This window comes from Ornithodoros turicata, chromosome 3, assembly GCF_037126465.1.
Source record: "Ornithodoros turicata isolate Travis chromosome 3, ASM3712646v1, whole genome shotgun sequence".
Classification (NCBI taxonomy): domain Eukaryota; kingdom Metazoa; phylum Arthropoda; class Arachnida; order Ixodida; family Argasidae; genus Ornithodoros; species Ornithodoros turicata.
In genome coordinates, this window is record NC_088203.1 from 3,029,410 (window position 1) to 3,048,144 (window position 18,735).

Genomic DNA, 18,735 nt, shown 5'->3' on the forward strand with positions numbered 1-18,735 from the left:
CCTCGACACGTACCGCACCCACCTGGACCACCATGCCTCGGTGCACGCCAGACCGAACCCGCCAAGTCCTTCCTTACCGCCTTTCCCGCACTTGGCGCGCTACTGACACCGAAAGTAAAGCGAACGCTAGCCACGCGGAGCTGCCGCGGCATGTCGCTGGCGTCGACTCGACGCCAACTCGAATCGCAACGCGCGCGCCCTGCTAAGGTGGACCAGTCGGCAACAAACGCCGGCGCGATCCAGATATCTGCTCTCACTTCGGCGTGCTTGAGTGAGGTTTGCGTCCTTGAGAACCCAACGTCCACTGGGTCGTCTGGAAGAGTTGAGAGTCTGCTGTGAGGCAAACTTTAGAAGACATTGTGAGGGGACGTCTGCTTCATCTTGGTGGATTTCTTCTGTTTACGAGTGTTTACATCACCGTCGTTGGAAGTTTGTTTTTCTCGGATACAAAACCAGACGCGACTGGAGAGGAATCTGGGCTTTTTCGAGGGATTTTTGGGTGAGTTTGCACTTTTATTCTGGCTCAGGAAGCTCATCGCGCAGATATTATAGACGTGTAGAATGCGAGAGTCGATCGCCGACTGACATGTCGGAACTGTCGGTCTTTAGCACTTTGCTCAGCCAACGGACAACGTTTAGTCAGTCTTGACAGCGAACTTTACAAGCTGAGGAACATTAAGGTGTACCCTGCATGTACCATGAAAGTTAAACAGGTACGGTTTGGAAACTGGAATGGGGCTGTGCCATCAAGGACTGTCTGTCACAGACCGCTACGAACGGCACATACACATGCATTGCTGATGCACTGGCTCGAGAACACCGTTAGGAAGTGTACAACACCGAAAAGGTTTCATGCACATCTTAGGGCAACGTCCTTCGTAGTTAAGATTTGCGTAAGAAACAGAGAACCGGCCGTCGTGATGGTGTCGATAGTGTGTATTTCTGTGCTGGCACTGCGTTGCAACTGTGGCTATGAGAGACGTACAGACTTGGGGCAGATTAAGCGAGAATAGCAGTGGAAGACTTCGTACTGGCAGGCTTCACGGGGGACTGAGCGAACGTCCGATTGGAAAGAACGCCAGGAAATCCGGGAACAACCTCAGATCCCGCACAGCCGTGGCAAGATTCGAACCGACCACCTTCCAGTCTCTACACCACCAACGAGAGAACGCTGCGTCCACTCGCCGATCTGTCTTCCTGCCGACATGGCAGTATGCCGTTTGAAGCTGTCATTATTAACAACCACCAAGCTGTCAACGAAAGCCCGTGCACGTCTCTGTATTTCCTCGACCACTTATTATTTTATTCCGTCGTATATCCGACCCATATTCTGACAACACTCGTGCAATATTCGTGAGGCATTACTTCAGACTCAACGTAAACAAGACCTCTCTCTCCCTCCTCCGCATGTCCTTGTCCTCAGAGCCCCGTTATCGGTCACAGGCGGCGGTCGGACTTTGAAAAGAGCGGCCGCTGCACAAGAGGGGAGGGGGGGCATCACTATCTCTATTGCAGAGGAAGTGAGTCCCGCGTGGATGCACAAGGGAACTGACTCGATGTCAACCGTTCAAACGAGGCTTGATAAGCTGCCTCCAGTAAATACGAGACAAGCGACACGAGGACCTGTGTATTGCTTCCAAGATATCATGAAGGTTGTTCGTGCATATCCGTCCGCTTTGTGAGAAAGTGAGAGGCGGTCCAGTTTTGCCGTTGTGGCGTATATATATATATCTGGCTTGTAGGATGAGCCGCTTATTCGTAGTGGGACTGAGGAGTGTAAAAACGACGAAGCCGGTGATGGTTTGTGACGCCGAATTCTGCGCGTTTGAGCACTGCATGGGCACGGGCTTAGTCGGTTACAGCTTACTTTTTGTGGGGCATGGCCGAGCTCGGGTTCCGTTCTGCCCATTGCCGCTCCGTGGTCGGGCTCTGCCTATGTGTTCCCCAGCCGTTCGTTAGCCACGGTCATATTTTACAGCCCGCTACAATGGGCCGGGCAGGGGAGGGTAAATCGAAGGAATGTCGGCACAAAACCCAACCTAGCCTAAGCCTATAAAGGTATGGGCCTAAGAATGCGACCGTGGCAGTTCGCATGGCGGTAGTGGAAGTGAGTACCTGGCGCAACCTGAGTTGAAACGTAACCTAAATACTAATTTTTAAACATCAATGAGCCAATCTTTGTAGGCTAACAGTATAGTCATGGACCTCTAGGCATGACAACATCACGGGTTTACTCTACAAGCTGCTGCGGTTACTAGTACGGTACTAGTACTAGTACGGTATCGTGCTGGCCCATATAGTGAGAAATAGCTCATTCCAGGCTTCATCTTATCCCGGAGGAGTTACTTGACGTAATAGAATATTTGCATCAGCCGCGTACCAAACCTAAATTGTTTTTTGGTGCCACAAAACGCGAGTCATCCAATGAACCAATGACGTCAAAATCATGTCCGGGCCCCACCATAACTTCGATGAACGTCCTTTTTCTTGCCTATATAAACCTGCATATAACCATCACAAACGTTACCTGGCAAACTTCCCCTCTGACCCGCACCGTGTCACATCCTCTCATGCTCATATACGCTGACTGCCAAAAACCAAACCAAACACAGCCCTCATCACTTTATCGTATATATACCTTTCTCGTTGAAATGCCGGAGAACAAACAGATGAACGTAGATACCAGCGTTGATGCCTCTCCTGCACAACCCTGTCCGAAAGTACAGGGTTAATTATTTCGCTTTTTTTTTTTTTTTGTCCGCTAAAGCCCCCCCTTCTATTTACTCCCAGCTGCCCCACCCCGCTGGGCTTTTGGCATTCCGGGCCGCCGTGTTTTATTGATTCGCGTGCCGGAGTCAATCCGCGCACATGTACCTTTGTACTTGCTGGCTTCATCTTCCTCACAGAGGAAGGCAGCAGAGCGTGATATGCTGCCGTCTCCTGTTCGATGAGGTCTTCCGCCGCCGCCGAAAACGCTTCGGGTAAAGTAAGAAACTGAATTTGCCCAGCAACGGATGTAAGGGGGGAAGGCACCTCCGTTGCTTTTTTTTCTCAAAGTGTGTAACATTGAGATCCTCAAGTTTGCAAGGCTGCCTATACATTTGGTTTGCGTTCTTCAGTTTGTAAGTTGTCAAATTAAAGTACCTCGGAATAGTATACATTATAGGAGATTTGCAAGAGTTTGTCTTCTCTAGATGCGCGTGGTTTCCACGTGCGTCTGAGTGTGATGGGAGGGGACTGTTTTCTGAAAGGCGTGCCAGAACTAGGTTGTTGTGGTTATCCGTATGGAGTTGTCTAATTGCAGCGGGGAGAGGCTTTTTTTTTTTCTGAACGCCAAAATACCCCTCGTACGTGATAAAAGCGCAAAAATGCAGGCAATAGGCCTCTCCCTGTTTGTAAACAAATGACGTCCTAGTGTTCCACAGTGCCACCAATTTGGTAGAGTTCAACTGGGCTCGAAGCTATAGGGACGAAAGCCACGGTCTTGAGGTGATTACGATGGTCCCTGAAAGGGACGCGACCTTCAGTCCTACCTTACTTTGAATAGGAGGCAGCGAACACGTGCCCGTTCGTATAGAGCCGAGCCCTCCCCTTCCGATTTGTTTCAGTTTCAGTGTGTCTACCAACGTCATGATGACGTTTATGATGACGGTTATGATGACGGTAGATGTCTAAACGCGTCTGATTCACTTATTGCCCGGTTTATTTCATAGTATGAAGTAGCTTATCGCCCAAAATGACTCATTCATTCCGACACCCCTTCTTCCTTAATATGTCTACAAGACGCCTCAACCGAAACCACCAGCACCTCCTCACTCCTCCGCCGCACTCCACGTTTGCACCGCGGATACACCACATATATAGCAAACTTTTGCTCCCGCATCTCGTTGCTCAGTTCAATATAGACGTAACTTCAGCAAGAGCATCACACGGGCAGCATACTCGATTACCCATTCTGTCCGCTGTAATGAGGAGGCCTTCACGAGCAGCACCAGATGCGAATCGAGACCTCCGATTCGTTACGCTACCGCTTTCCCATCTCACCCACACGGACTGTTAGGACCAGCGCACCAGGAGCCAGCAGAGCGTGCCATTAGCATAATTGATCTCCAAATGAAACGCACCCATCACAGCGCAGGCGGCGATATAGACAGCGTTATGATGTTTCGCGTCTACGGCGGCTGATTATGCTGCTGTTGGTGAACTCTCTTGCTGAGGTGTCTGCAGTATAATGTTCTGGGCGAGAGACGCGTTTGATGAGTGCAGATGACGTTACTGTCTTGTGTGGCGTCGGCGGTTGTCTTGTACAAAAGACAAGCAAAGCCCACGTGAGGTTCTGATGCGAGTTAGGAGACTGTATTTTGGGGAACATTTTGGGGAAATTGGGTACGAGGTTAAGCTGGATGCTATAGCCTAGAAAGTTCTGGTCTTGGACTGTTCTCAGGATTCTCACAGTTTGGCGCATTATAGCCTTAGTTGCTCATGCGCCATAAAAACCCGAATCATCATCATCATCATCATCGATTCTCACAGTCGCTAAGCCGTGCACGCAAATGTCGTCAAGATACCTGGCTTCAAGGCACGACCTACTAGATTTTAACGACCATGTCATAATCGGCAACCCCTATGAGAAGCCCGTCCGCACAATCCGCTAGGGGCGCTATATACTCATCGTCACGCGAGATCTGCGTCACGATTGGACGGTGTAAATTTGAATTCTGAACGCGCAGAAGCGCACGTACGACTATACTGTAGCAGACGACAGTAATAGCTCCTATGGAAACGCGTAGAATGATGATGGTGATCAACCTCATAATGAAACATCTGTGGAATATCCACCGCTTGTACATAAATACTAAGGTAAGGTGAAGTACAAAGTATTGTAGAAATTGAAGAATCAATAACTGGGACGATGAGTAGCGTCACCGCTAGCTTCCAAAAATGCGGCGCAGGAAAGGGGTGCCTATGACATGGTCGTTATAATCTAGTAGGTCGTGCTTCGAGGATTAATTTCCAGGCGATCTTACAACCTATCTTCTATACAGGAAGACACAGCAGGTGTCTCAGGTGGTAACGTGTCCCCTTACCGAAGCCAAAGTATGGCAGGTTCCAATCTGGCCGAGGACGTCGTCAGTTTGGTGGCATAGTACGGGTTGCTCGGTCGTGCCGTCCTCCGCGTGGGGCGTTACGTACTGGGTGCTATGCGCAGATATTAGAGTGCGCGTTAAGGTTACTGTAAAGCAGTAGAGTTGCGATCTCAGAAAAGTCATCCATTCGATATAGCCTGAGCCCCGAGTACTCTTACGTCACAATTTTCGTTCCAATTGCGCTCAGAATTTTTTGGGGAAATTAAAATGGAAAATTACGGGCAACCTTGTGTGGAAGTCGCCACCAACTGCGCACTGCTCGTCAAGTCCGGCGGCAAAGCTAAAGTGCATGCGCATAACACTGTGTCTAACACAAAAGAAGTCGACTGAGTAGTCGTCGTGAGCAGCAAGCCATGCAGTCGAGAACATAGATCACTGTTGCTAGACAAATTGGAGGTTGTTACCCACCAAACGTCGACACTAGACTTTTTTCCGCCAATTTTGCTCGCAAATTAAACATATTTAGCCTTCCCTGCCACATGTATAACTTGTTGTGCTGAGTTTACAAGCAGCAAGCTGTTACACCACGCCGCAAACATAACCTGTCTGTATGCCCACCCATGGGTGGGCGAAACTAACTTATTGACCGAGCACTGTCATCCACCGTCAGAAGTGGCGACAGAAAACCTGGAATTACGATACATCCCCACTTTTCAGAAGCTCACACGTCTACTTGAATGTGAGCTTATAAACCGCCGCTACGCACAAATTGCCATTGCGTCATCCTTCACCCCACTTCTCGTCCTCCTCCTCTTCAAAACCACCACACTTGTAGCTCGCAAACCACCACCATCTGCGCTCTCACCGCATCCTCCTCCTCGATGAAGACATCATCAGCCCAAATTACCACACCACACACCTCGACGCAACTTTCACGCAGTTTTTCTCAAACACGCGAGCAAAAAATTTCCAGCCTAGCAGCTGCCGCTCCGACGACAGATGTTAGACCGGCAAAGAGAGATACAAGCCAAGTTAAGGAGCCGCGGAAACAATTTCTGGTCTCCGAAGATGCGCCACTGACCACAGCAGGCGGCGACGAAACTCACCAACATCTGGAAGAAGGTTCTCTCGCATGTAATCACCATTCGCTTGTGCTCGATCTATCACTGTATCGGTCACCTTGGCGTAGCTTTCAGGCATGAAACGCAAGGGAAACGCCAAGCAATTAGTGAGATCACAAGGCGATAGACGAGAGAGGGACGCTCCACGAACGCTGTCGTCTGCTTTGAGGATCACAAGGCACCGGCAGCATAGATGTCGTCTGCGAGATGCTTTGCTAGCAGAAACACAGAAACGTTTTGGTTTCGGATTCCTTTGCGGTGAACAAAGCTTTGATGTTTGGAACATGATTTTGAAGGTAGATAAAGGTATCGTAGAGGGAGATTACGGTTGGAGGGATGGATGGTGACGTGGAGGTGCTGTTTCAGGGCGGCGGAAATGGGATGCGGGCGTTATGAAGACTTTGAGTGCATGTTACCCAGAAGCGAGCAGCTGTTGTGAGGACGTGTTTGGAAGGGAACGTGGTTCTTGACAGAAGGTCTTTCGTAATGCTGGAAAACTTGCTTTGATGTTGATAAAAGAAGGTCACTTGTTGAAGACGGCGAAATGCGTCGGAATATTTGTCGCCTCGCACTCAAATTCAGCAGCAACTTCGCCAGCTTCTGCTCCAAATTGTCACCTCCTGGATACCTTGAGCTGTACAAGCTAGCACGTACCAGATTTCGAGGTCCACTAACGAAGCGTTATTTTGGTATTTGGTCTGCCTGGAAAGCTTTCTTCTTTCCTTTTTTTTTCGGAAATCACAGGGAAAAACCTTAGACGTCTCTGCCGATGTTGAAAAAATTCGAACACGCTACGTCCCACTGTTCGCCATGTCCGGATCTTGTTCGACGAGTAAATGCTCTGTCCAGTTGCTTCTGATGACTCCACAATTCTATATATCCCCTCTGCACATCTGCAGCCACTTGTCTACAAAATCCACTACGACCAGCAGACAAAAAAAGCCCATAACACCAACGCCACACACACACACACACACACGCACATACCATAAAAGGAAAACCAAAACAAACTCGCAATACCGATAAGTATCAAACACAAGGAACTATACGAGCATGCCTCCTCCGTCTGCTTTCTCCTTCGAGCGATTATATACGAAAAAAAAAAAGAAACCGCCTATCTTTGTTGGTCCATAACTCCTCCGCTTCAAAAGACAGCAGCAATCAGTCGTTCTTTAACAACAGGTTTGCATAATTCTAAACCAGCACTGCTTCGCATACAAGGCGCATGCAGCAAACGAAACGATACTCGTATTTCTCTTCAGAACGTGCATCTTCTTCCTCCCCTGCATCCATCGCGTTCAGAGCGAGGAAAGGATATTGGAGCTGATCCCGTTGTTGCACGAATGCATTGTGGTTCGCAAAAAAACAAAAAACAAAAAAAGTAAAGAAGAAAAAAGTACTTCTTTGTGGGTTCGGGTGGACAGAAAAGGAATGGAATATGCCTGCAAAGTATAATACTGTAATTCTATAGAGCGGTATATGTACACATAAATGAAAAAAGGCAGCGAAGAAAAGGTACTGCGCGTTGCGTGAGGGATGGTGGGGGGATGACACGAATAAAAAAATAAAAAAGAACACACACAATTGCTCGAGCATTTTTCTGGTTTTTGTTAGCGGAGCAGTGTTCTTTATGTTCTCGTCCGCCGGTTTTCGTGATTGGAGTTCGCTCCGGGCCTTTGAGATATGCAAGAACAGTAAGTGGCAGATGTTGCGTGTGTACAGTGATACGGCCTGCTGAGGATCGAGTGCGGTGAAGTGCGAGATAAATGGCGTTATAAATCATGGTAGCCAGTGAAACATCTCGTGCCAGCAGGTTTGTGTGTGGAGGTAACCCGTACGCTTCGTATCTTCAAGAGCGGAGCGTTTGGAAGCTGTGCAACAGGTGCGAGGCCAATACGTTTCGTTTGCTCACTCCTCAACACTCGGAGGTAGAATATTGTGAAAGACGACGAAATCCTTGTGGTTGACGTAGGTGAAGAGCAGGAAATTGTCTTCTGCTAAAAATAGACTCGTGTTTGATTTGTGTTCGATGTGCGTACCTTGAACCGAAAGTGCAGTACATCCAAAGTGTGGGGCGAACGCGCGGGACTCGAAAAGGAAATGTGAAATTTGTAGTTGAAATGAAACGCTTTCTCGGTGTCGCCTGAACACTGACACGCAATGGAAACTGAGTACGTTGTGTTCAGTGAGTAAGTGTAAAAATAATACGGAGAAGTTGGCTCCATCGATATACGTGGACGCGTCGCGTCACAGAGTCAAATAGTCGGCCACAAATTTTACGATTTTGCGCGGTGATTTTAATCGTCATAAGAAAGCATAGGGAAGGAACGCACGAATCGCCAACAGGACTGTTCTAGTTTTGGTTCGGGATAGAAAGTCGCTTTAAAGCCAATATGATGCCTCTTCTGACACCCTTAGCACAAATTATGTCCGCGTTTATGAGATGCAGATGCAGTACTGATTCCTCGATATAATTTTCACTATTGTTATAATTCGCTTTAGTTCTAAGCACTGCAAAACAACAACCAAACATAACATTCAGCAGACGGAGTCAGTCTACAGATTCCGCGCACACTCTAAGAAAAAAATGAGTAAAACGGGGAGTAATTGCAGCTTCTACTCCCCTAGTCTGCAATTACTCCCCATTTTAGTCCCCTAACCCAACATTTAGTCCCGACATTTACTCCCCAGGACTGCAAATTGTCACTAAACTTCGCGAATGGTCTCCTAAATGCAACAGTCTACGTAAATATGTGCCCTTGGTCAATTTGAACGACATAAGGCTGTATAACTCAGACAACGTAGCAATTTTCCAGCCACACAGAGTAAGAAACAGTTAGCGCATCTTTCTTCGCAAATTGTGCCCTAGTATGGCGCAAGATTTTATATCACTCGATATATCACCGTTGACAGTTTGCTTCAAAGTATTTTCATGCATGCGCACCAATTATGCACCTGGGACTCTTACAACAGCGCGTGAAATGCGGTCTTCACTCTGTGACATTCATTTACTCCCGTGCATTTACTCCCGAAAGGGACTATTTTTTGTGGCAATGCAATTACTCCCCAAAAGGAGTAAAAGTACTCCTTTTTTTCTTAGAGTGCACGCGGAGATGCCATTCATTATAAGGACCACAAAAAACGCTTCCAGATTTGTTCATAATGACAACGACCTAAGTCGACACTTCACGTATTCCCTTCCGGCAAACAATCAACGCTGCGAAGCGCGTCGTTCCCTAAACAGACCTCACGGGTACAATTGTTATTGCTGTAAGTTCGTCAGGTCATCACTCGTGGCCGCCAGCGAAGACAAGTCGTGCGCTAACGTGTCATCATCGCGCAAGGTGGCCGTAGTTGCGCTCGCCCATCAAAGAACGCTGAGCCCTCTAGTGGTTCATGAAATAGAGGGACAAGGAAATTCTTGCAGATGACATTTTTTTTTTCTTAGCAAAGAACCCAGCCGTCTGCCATATAATTATGCTTTGTTGCGTCTATGTCGTGGTCAACAATTACGAAACCTCTTTTTCATGGTTAACTGCGCATTGCCGTAGAAGTTAATTACTTAAAAGGCATGCTCCACTTGTCGTGAAATGGCGATTGGAAGCGGCAGGGTAATTGCACGTGATAAGCCCATACGACGGTTCTTGATGAACAAGCTGAAGAATGCTGTTTCTACATACTGTTACTGCTATAGGTAGGTGGATGTGGGGGAGTGGTTCAACGTCCTTGCATGAGATGCATGCGACAGCCAATTTCCCTATGCACTTTCTGTACAATGCACTGACATCGAGCTGTCCTGTGGGTGCCATCCCGCCTCAACAACGTGGAACGGCATGTTCATACGTCCGAAGGCTGAAACTAAAACTAGGGACATTTTTGTTTCAAGACATATACGTAATACACGAAACATTTGGTGGTTCGAACTCTAACATCACGTGGCGTTCTATGTTGAAAAAGAGCGGTTTTGATGTCCAGCCACACTACAAAACACTACACTTTGATAATGTTAGGACATCATAATTGGACTCGCGGGTCATGTTTACTTGCAATAGAAAGAAAAGCGCCCATGATATGCCTACATGATTCTGCAGCGCATGCGTAACTGACGCAATGCACGAAACAGACTTGTCACTTTTTCTTTTCTTTCTTTTCGTTTCATTCAACAAAGTCAAGAAAATGTGACGTCACGGAAGAAAGACGAGCAAATTCCGTTTCAAATGAAGGTTATAAATGCCGCTTATCGAAATGTTCAGAGTTTCGAAACGGCGGTAGGAAAAGTTCAGAATAGCTTCACGAGCGCAGTAAACGCATTCTATACAATTTGACGTCTTAGACATAACACAAGCCGCACAAGCTTTCAAGGCTGCGGGTTCGAACCCTGCTCAGGTCGTCAGCTACTCGGTGGCAGGGTACAAGTTGCATGGACACTTCGTTTTCCGCTAGTGACGTCATATAAGGTGCACCGTTTGGCTGGCATTTCTGCGCACGTTAATTAAAGAACTTTCATGCGGGGCAAAGTTACGTATCAATTAATTACGTTATATGCATTATTAGTGAATTATTGCTCTTATTAATTAACTACGGACTGGTATATGCCAAAGAAACCATACTTGCGGCACTGCTAACAACACTCAATCAACACTCAACACTCTTTCTTTTTATTTATTTGTTTTCCTTTTTCTTTGCCTTTATTTTTCCCTTTTTTCCTGGGAATAGCAAGCCGCCATACCGGTGGCTAACCTTTCCCTCTTATTTTTTTTATATATAATAAACATATACCCCCCCTCAATGTGATCCGAAAATGCCAATTTGCTTCGAAGAGTGCACGTTCCCTTGCAAAGAGCGCCTGCAGCAAATCCGTGATGCTCATTATGTAGCCTTAATTAACGGTATACAGCAGTCTCTTATTGCATCCCCAAAACGACGCGTCGTCAAACCCCCTCCAATCGAATTCACGTTCGCTCATAACCCTCCAGTCAATACCCAACTCCATCTGGCTTACACGGTCGACCCAACTCATAACTGACAAGCATAACAGGCAAAACAGAAACCGAAACTGTATGCACAAAGTTGCAGAAATCCGCAGGACATCCAGAAACGCGGATCGATATACACAATACCACGCTGAAGTTGGACGCTTGATTCATTGTGTTATGTGTGATCAACTTAGGAGCATGCGCATTCGAATGGCCCGTTGTAAAACTGAAGGAGCGATAAAGTATAAATGACCAAAGCGAGAGAGAGGGGATTGCTGGTTATGTCCAATTGAATTAAGCCCGTGCGACGTCGCTGGTTTCGTGTTTTCCCCCGGAGCGGAGCAAGACCGAAAGGGCGGAAGTTCCGATGAAAAATCAATAGATATGCGATGGAATATATGTACGCATTTTATTTCTGTCCCGAAACTGCGAGGGGAATACGGTTAAAAAAAAAAAAAAAAGATATAAGTGAAAGAGAAAATATACTGGCCTTCATTTTCTCCTATACGGTCCAAGTTTGGCTAAAATTATATTAAAAAAAAAAAAGACAGAGAGAGGAAAGAAGATTGCAAAGAATAACACGGTTGATTTTTTTTTCTTTTTAACTCCGAGAAATATGAGTATATTTCTGTAATGTCCGTGGAGATTGAGAAAGGAGGAGTGGGTGGTATCCCCATTTTTTTCTTTCTTTCAATCAATCAATCAATCAATCAGGAGTGGGTGGTGACCATGTCGATTTGCTGCGGGCCGTGAGCATTGTTTTTTTTTTTTTTTTGCGTATGTTCACGAATGACAATTTGTCCGGAAGGATATTTATATCGAGGATTTTGTGTACGAACCTTTTATACCGGAAAGAGATAACTTATCCAATCGGTAGACGATGTTGATTTCGGGACGTTGTGACTTAGAAAGAGAGAAAGAGGAAGAGAGGCAATTAATTTAGAAGTTCGATTAATTTGAAGAGTATATTTGACTCGAAGTCTTGTCTGCCGCCTCTACATCACTTGGACATTGTTGCGATAACATATAATGTGATGTTCTCTAACTCCAAGATCTTATTATATAGGTGCATGGAGTGTAGAAGCAATACATATATAGGTCGACAACCAGCGCCACCACAAAATTGCGCTGCTGGCGAGAAATGCAAGTCACACTGTAATTTTTGTATCACACTGTATCGTATATGATCTAGTAACTCGCACGAGCGAAATCTCCACCGAACTGGAAAAAAAAAAAAAAAGAAACGCAAAAGCTGTTCACGGGGCAGAATATAATGCAGTGATGTCAAGAACCTGTCGATGTTCGAATTCGCAAAAGTTCGTAAAATTCGAACATTCATTCGGGATATTCGAAAAAGTTGGCAGAGGTTCGAGTTCATTGCGCATGCGCGTCTATCAGCACCTCTTTTCCCTGAGTTGTTTGAATTCGGTTTTGTGCTGTTTCTTACTTATGTTTGTTCGCGCCACCTATCGAGCTGTCGTGGTGCGACGCAACAACGCATAATCAAACGTCTTTTAAATTTTCCTGCGCGTGCTGTGCATTCTTAGCTCAGATTTCTCGCAGTTAGCTCAGTTTCAAACTCCACTGGGAGGTGGCGGGTTCGAATCCTACCACCAGCTGTGCTGTCTGAGATTTTCCCTGGGTTCCCCGACAGACTTTCCAGACGGATATTTCGGCAGAGTTTTCTCGAAGTCGGCTCAGGATGCGGCTCTTTCCTGTCGTCCCTTCTTCATCTACCCGTACCTCTCATAGTCACAGTTGCTTCGCGGCGCTAATATTAAAAAAAAAAAAAAGAGATGAGGGGAAAATATGATAAAAACCGCACGAACGAGCGCGTGTGTCACTGCGATCCTCGGGTTCGCGAAAGAGTTCGTGACATCACTACTCTTGCGTTGAGCATTCGCACCAAGCCTGAATATCGGGTGCGCATATAGCAGACGACACCGTCGGCCCTGTCGTCTGCTACAGAATGTCTTGTGATCATATAGCAGACGACACCGTAGGCCCTGTCGTCTGCTACAGCATGTCTTGTGATCATATAGCAGACGACACCGTCGGCCCTGTCGTCTGCTACAGAATGTCTTGTGATCATATAGCAGACGACACCGTCGGCCCTGTCGTCTGCTACAGAATGTCTTGTGATCATATAGCAGACGACACCGTAGGCCCTGTCGTCTGCTACAGAATGTCTTGTGATCATATAGCAGACGACACCGTCGGCCCTGTCGTCTGCTACAGAATGTCTTGTGATCATATAGCAGACGACACCGTAGGCCCTGTCGTCTGCTACAGAATGTCTTGTGATCATATAGCAGACGACACCGTAGGCCCTGTCGTCTGCTACAGCATGTCTTGTGATCATATAGCAGACGACACCGTCGGCCCTGTCGTCTGCTACAGAATGTCTTGTGATCATATAGCAGACGACACCGTCGGCCCTGTCGTCTGCTACAGAATGTCTTGTGATCATATAGCAGACGACACCGTCGGCCCTGTCGTCTGCTACAGAATGTCTTGTGACTGAGCAGCGGGATATTCTCCGTGACGTGTGACAGCAGAAAACTATGACGTTTTGCGCATCTTTCGCTTGAGTATTCCTAGGAATTTCGCTCTAGTTAATACACGGTAGGACGTGCCATAGTGGCCACTGACTCCAAATCTGCTGGTAGCGCTGCCTCGTCACCAAAAAGAATTCCCTGCTTTCTTGCACTATATGGTTCCGTGTGTTCTATATCCATTTCAGTGTGCGCGCTCAATGGACACAGAGTCAACCTCCTTAAAAATCTCCTTCGCGGTCCGACTGAATATCGCGTTCAATTTCACTTTTCCTTCTGCCATCGATTAGGAAACAAACAACACACACGCCGTTTCGACTGGATGCACAGCGCACTTATTGTGCCTGCTTCTGCGCAGTTTCCGCTATCAGAAAAAAAAATAAAAAATAAGAAAAGAAACCTAGATACACGCTTAATAACAATATTTAAAAAAAATGTTGAGAAAAAGCTTTAAGTTTGGGTCTTAATGCATTATAACTTGCGAGCGCTTTTGTATATGTGGGTTGTGACAGCGAAGGTATTAATTTCCCTTCTGCTTCGCGGATCGAAACATTGTTATGTACGATTCGCTACTGATGAAGCTGGCTTTGGCGGGATGGGATTCAAATGCGCTTTGTGCCTGGGAGAACGCACGAGTGATTAGCAGTGATTAGCAGATCTACGTTGCTGACTACCAGTGATTAGCAGATCTACGTTGTTGGGGAGTGGTCTTTATGGCTAGTGCGGTAGTGAACCATGCCATGCTGGGAGTTGGCTTCTTGATAATGTATCACGTTTGGTTGAGCATGGTCAGTGAGATGTGGAATGCTCGTGAGCACTGGACCGTAAGGTACAGGATTAAATTCGGGTAGATTTTGTTACCTGCAGTGCTGATAACACTGAAACACATAAAACACTGATGAAACGTAAAATGAGCGAAAACGATTAAATTAAAGATCAATAAAAAAAAGTTCGTCCACAATTTGTAATTTTCGACAAATTTCGGAAATAATTCGGCATCATCCTGACTTCCACAAAATTTGCTCAGAAGGACAGCATCGGGAATATCGCATTTTACCCCTAAAAAGCGAAAGGCACCGGGACATTATACCGTTCTACCTGACATCACCACAGCCTCGCAAAGCCAAGCTGATCCAAGCATGACTCAAGCCAATACGCATTCCTGAGTGCACCCTCGCTCAGAACCCGAGCATGCCGTGATGCAATTAAACCCACCGGGCCGAAAGCTGACGATGGCTCGTGAAGCTCGCACCCGCACTACAACACACACACATACCTCAACCTATCGTTCTCACGAAACATATCAGGTGCGATAGCAGATCGATAATGGCGCCCCCCCCATAGTCGATTGATCCAGATGAGAGACTGCACGCGATCCACGCGGGGTCATGTTTGCATGAGAATTTCAATTCCTGCGAGGCACGGTGCATTGGCATATATAACGTGGCTTTTTTTTTTATTTCCTTCCAGTACCGCTGGAAAATAAGAAATTACGGTGGTCAGAGGCGCAGCAACAGAAAGTTTTCTAATCTCTCACACACTTCGTAATGTATCACGTGTCGTTTCCCCTATGTCACTTTGTATGTTCTCTTAAGCCCGAATCCCATAACAAGCGACACGCGGCAGATACACGTGAGAAGCGACAAAATCGACGTCACTGCCGCCACACGAGCGTCAAAAAAGCTTTGTCGCGGCTCAATATTTCTGCATCTACTCCCAGTAGATATTTGTAGCATGTCGCTGAGTTCGTTGCCTGTTGTTCGACAAAACCAGCTAGATTTGGCGGCGTGAAACAAGAACTGAACGCGTGGGAAAGGGAGAGGGTGGAGAGGGCAACCAACAGAACTAGCAGACGAAGAAGTGGGCGGGGCGTTGGGTACTTCAACCGCAGCGCCACTGCGTTACGGCGAATATTACATAGCACCTTCATTACAATTTCTCCTCGTTTTGACGAATGAAATACTATTTTTGGTATATTTATGGCAATTTACAACTTAGCTAGAATAAAATAAGCATTGCTTCTCCAAAAACATCATTTCTCGGTGACGAAATGTCGCTGCTCAAATGGACCAGGAAGTCGCGCCATCACCAGACGCGACAGCGACAAATTCTGCAGCGCGTCGCGTGTCGCTTGTTATGGGGTCCGCGCTTTATGTTTGAGTCTTGAGGTCGCCATTCATTTATTTCTTTATTGCGGCTTTGTGGGTGTATTCCGATGCTTTGTTCTTGGTGTCGCTTTTTCTTTTTGCTATTTATTTCCCCCCAGACTGCGCGTACGTCAGTATTGACCAGTGCTAGCCAGTACTGACCACGTCGTCACTTAACAACGCCATATATTTTTTTTTCTTTTTCTATTTAATCAAATCCTGCAGGTGAAATCTCAAGGATAGAATTCAAAAGGCAGAGGTCATCGCCTGCTTGGTTTTCTTCCGTTTCTCTGTATCTCTTCTATATACCGTCACTCCTTCCGGTTCCTGTACACCCTTCCTGATGCATCAGTCTCACGTCAGCGAACAAACTTCAACGTGGCCCCCAGATGAGCATCGGCAACTTCCAGATCACCTGTCTCGCACTATATAAGACGAACTTTAGCAGACGGGACTTCCCAAAACCTTTCAGCGGGATGACAAACACACAAAGGATGTGCTCATGCACCGTTAACAGGATAATCATCCGAGCCATTGTCTTCACACAAGGACGTTTTGATCCCTTCGTCTAGCTGTTACAACGCTGAATAGGTTCCAATTTTGCGTCGTGCCCTAATGCGACGACGTCGAATTACCGCAGGGCTCTAACGCGGCCGGCTTTTGCAGGAATAACTCGGAACGCTTTTGACGAGATTATGCCCGCTTTGTTCTTCGTGGAGAGGACTTTTGCCAAATTTTCTGCGTCTTTTAGTGTCTGAACGCGAACTTCTGTTTGTAACTTCGAAGTTTATATTGTTCCCGGGTATCCCGCGTCATAAAAGACCCAAAAACAAAATCGTAGAGAGAGAGAATAAACGGAGGAAAGCAATTCAGAGGGAGGTGACACCCTCTTTCAGTGTCCAAACGCGTAAACGTGTTCACGCATGCTTGAATTCATGTAACTCAGGGAAAAGGTGCTGACGTCTTCAAAACCGTACTATTTTTATTTTATGTATGTTTTCTAGTTGTTGTTGTTGTTGTTTTTTCCTACCCCTTCCCCTGTATCTGATTTACGCTTCCCACTGAATTAAAATGAATTCCTCGAGAATGCAGCTCTCTTTTAGCGATATATTCATTTCCCGCGTTGGTGATATTGTTGCTGTTTATGTCATAGTTATTTATGAGCAACTCAGGAACCTACACGTGTGTACAACAACAACAACAACAAAAAAAAAAAGGTATCGAATTACAATTTCTCAAATTCCTGAAACCGCGCAGTTAAGCTTTAACGAAGAGCATCTTACTCGGAAAACATTGTTTGATGATAAACTTAGCCCATATACCACCAGTGGCGCGGATGATAATTACATATCCAGGTCAGTGTCAGGGTTGAGGGGTTGCCACTCCGGAGTTGGAATGACTCCGGAATCATTCCAGATTGCGGCAGAGCCCGGAATGCAATTGGAATGGAATGGCGGGAGCTGTCCTAGGAATGGGAATGGAATGGAATGGAATGGTCTGGGCGCCCCGGGGTGGCAGTTTTGTTATGGGAATTAATGGAATGCAATTGGATTGCCAAACCATTCCAGTAGTGGGAGTGGGAGCTGACCATACACCTTTTCATTCCGAGAAATTGAAAGGAATGGAATTATCGCAAATCGCCATTCCTGGGAATGGAATTGGAACGGAATGGGAGACCCCATTCCGGCCAGTGTGTATGTGCAACCAGAGCCGGTGATGGGATTCATACCTGGGTCACCTCTCAGTATTGGCATGGAAGACTAACGACAGCTGTCCGGGTGTTTTACCTGGACTTTACCCTCGAAGGCTGTAAGGCAATTGTTGGCACAGTTCCCTTTGAAGTCGGACCAAGACGCATGATCTCCCCGAGCAGAGCAACCTGCTGGCACACCAGCAGCCAATAACGCGTCACAGGTACTAAACACTGAATATACGAGACCATATACGCTGCTATACCTTTTCTCTTTGTACAATACGCTTAATTTCTTTTATCCTCGCTCACTGTATGTCACTGACTCGTTTACGTGTTCCATTTCTTCCTTCCAGCGACCTTGAACTATACGTTGTTTCTAGACGCTGGCAACGTTATGCTCAATATCGCGGGGCGAAAGCAAACGCGTGTCGCCAGGGGCATTGAAAATTTAACGGCTGCATGCGTAGGTAGTGACGACAGCGCAGGCGTCGCCTGCTTTCAAGCGCATCAGTTGCGTTTGCAACCCACGTTCGCGGTAACAAATATTGGGCAAAACCGCTTAAATCCGTGTGGCGTATACATACTCTCATTTTGCGTATGCAAACAAAGCTCGACATATATGCAAAGCGCTTGGAGCGAAGAGCCTGCCCTGTCCTTGGCTTACATCGTCTGACATCCCTCGAGAGTAACGCGCTATATAGGAGAGGACATCGTGGTTGCAAGATAGTTCTCCTCCATGGTGAACGCTTTTCGTTGTTCTACGTTGTGAACAACAGCAGGTGATGAAAACGCAGTGGGAGACAGGGACCCTCCGAGAGGTTGTGTCTTCACCGTTACACGGTGATGTGCAACGCCCTCGTCAACATTCAACGGGCCCGGCTGAAATATACGGGGTCACCCTCCACTCTTCCATATTTTTCCAATCACAGGCGCGTTAAAGGTACTATAAAGCAGTCGAGGTGGAACCTCATGTTTTGTGTGCCCTGAATTGTGTACGTCCTCAGGAGTAAAATGCCGTAAAAATTTCTCACATAGACGTTATAGCTCCCGAAAAAAAATGCAAATTTAAATCTACTGGCAACACTGTGGCGAAGCAGACCGACGAAACGCCAACTCCGCCAAGTATGGCGGCGAAAATGTCTCATGTGCACGACTA

The 18,735-nt window shown here is 46.7% G+C and overlaps 1 protein-coding gene across 3 annotated transcripts in view; it reads left to right on the plus strand.

Annotated features, from left to right (window-relative positions):
• The first annotated feature begins 221 nt into the window (after positions 1 to 221).
• Positions 222 to 18,735, plus strand: part of LOC135387836 (toll-like receptor Tollo) — a 144,403-nt gene continuing 125,889 nt past the window's right edge. For all 3 annotated transcript variants that reach the window (XM_064616993.1, XM_064616991.1, XM_064616994.1), the window contains exon 1: positions 222 to 499. The gene's annotated coding sequence lies outside the window, so the exon portion shown is untranslated. The remainder of the gene's footprint in view (positions 500 to 18,735) is intronic.